The sequence below is a fragment of the Pteropus vampyrus genome, unplaced genomic scaffold (genome assembly GCF_000151845.1).
Source record: "Pteropus vampyrus isolate Shadow unplaced genomic scaffold, Pvam_2.0 Scaffold594, whole genome shotgun sequence".
NCBI lineage: Eukaryota > Metazoa > Chordata > Mammalia > Chiroptera > Pteropodidae > Pteropus > Pteropus vampyrus.
The window spans coordinates 111,396-113,266 of record NW_011889375.1 but is presented as its reverse complement, the minus strand read 5'-3'; positions in this window follow the sequence as shown (position 1 = coordinate 113,266).

The window sequence follows — 1,871 nt, the reverse complement described above, 5'->3', positions numbered from 1 at the left end:
CACACACACTCCAGTCGCTTTCCTGGAACTCAGGGAAAGCTACAGAGGGACAAGCTGAGCCCAGCTTGTCCAGACGAAGCGGGGCCGGGCTGCGGTGTCGCAGGCTCAGGGAGGGTTCCCAGTCCCCGCCAGAGAACTGGCAGTCGGCTCGTTCCTGGCGCGGCCGCTGTGAGGTCACCGGGAGGTCAGTGCCTGGAGAGCCGCGTTCCCTTATTCGTCCCTCCTGGACCATTCTCCGCCCTCCTCCACCCACCCCCCTCACCCTGGGCCCGGCCACGCCATCTGCCCCCCTCATTCCGGCCGGCGGCCTCGGTCAGTGAGAAGCCCCCGCAGAGCAGAGGAGGGGATGCGAGACAGCAGGACAGCGCTTGGCTTCTTGTCACCTCTGTCACCTCGGAAAGTCCCCGCCCCCCACCACACTCACAGAGCAGCCCCCACCCCCAGCGGGGACCCCCGGGTTTTCTGCCGCGGCTCATCTCGGGGCCTTTGTTTCCTGCTGCGAGCTTGTGGCCACGCTGCTCTCTGCTCCCAGGGGCAAAGCCGCTGTGCGGGAACTCTGGGACGAACGTCGTTCTGCATGGGGACCGAATGACCCGGCCTCCATGCTGTTCTCATCTGCCCGTTTTCTCCATGGGAGAATAAACGACCCAGCCACGGGCACCAAATGGCCCGGCCACGGCGCCTTCTCTCCGGCCGGCTTTCCCCAGCCCGCTGTGTGTTGTGCGCAGCTTCTCGTCGCCATCCGGCTCAGAACCGCGTCGGCCTGGCCCGTGCCTTTATTTTCAGGGGCAGGGACACACGTGCGTCTCAGGAGAGACGTCTCCGGTGCACTCTGAATGCGGCTTCATCTCTGCCTGGGGGCCCCTCTCCCAGGGGTCAGTTCGCTCCGCGCCGCCTCCCCCACAGAGACGGACAGGCCCGTCCTCCCCACAGGACCCTCGTGCATGAACCCACTCGGTTTGGCAATTGCCCTGTGACTGTCCCCCGTTCACGTAAACAGGTTGCACGGCCCACACAAACGAAAAGATGCTGCGAGCCCCTGATCCCGCTGTTCCATCGTCACTGGGCTGCATGTGCCACTCCGAAGTCAGCTCGTCTGTCTCCTGCTTGCCTGGCCACACTCGTCAAGCCCTCCCGTCACGGACCCTGGTTGCATGTGGCTGCCTATTTCCAGCCATCTGGGTGCCGCTCCCGGCAACGGCTGCTTCTGCAGCAAACCGGCCAACCCCAGGCGCACAGGGTGCCGAGCTCCCGCCGACAGACGCGTCCGGGCTCACGGCTTAGTCGGCCCATCGCCAGAACCACTCGCCTAAAGCCCGCTATTTCACAGTGACGCACAGGCTCCCCAAAGCCAGAGACCCTGCTTCCCCCCGGCTTGAGTCCCAGGCCCCGGGCACACCGCAGACACTCAGTTAACGCTGGGTAAACATGTGCCGGGAGGACAGTCGGCTGCAGGGCCAGACTCGGGCGGGGAAGACGGGCTTCTCGGGGTCACGGTGGCGCCTCTTCCTTTCGCAGGTCACGTCCAAGCACGGCGCGGGCCCCGCGCGCCGCAGCCCTGCGTGTTCCGAGCTGTCACTCTCACTCCCCCTTGCTGAGGCAGAGCCCGTCCGTTCCGCGGTCACGGGAAGCTTTTGACAAAACAGGACGGTGCCCGATGCCTGCTGGTGGTTTAAGTAAAGATCACTTAAGCTTCCTCTGGGACGTCTCGAAAGTTCAAGACTAATGAGCAAAACAGATGGAAAAACTCTCCCCAGGGAGCTGCTGTCTCTTCGTGCTGGATTTTCGAGTGGCGCAGTTTTAATGAGGGGACTAAGAGTGACTTCCCGGACGGTCAAGAACACTCGGGAACAAATAAACAGCAGGAGACA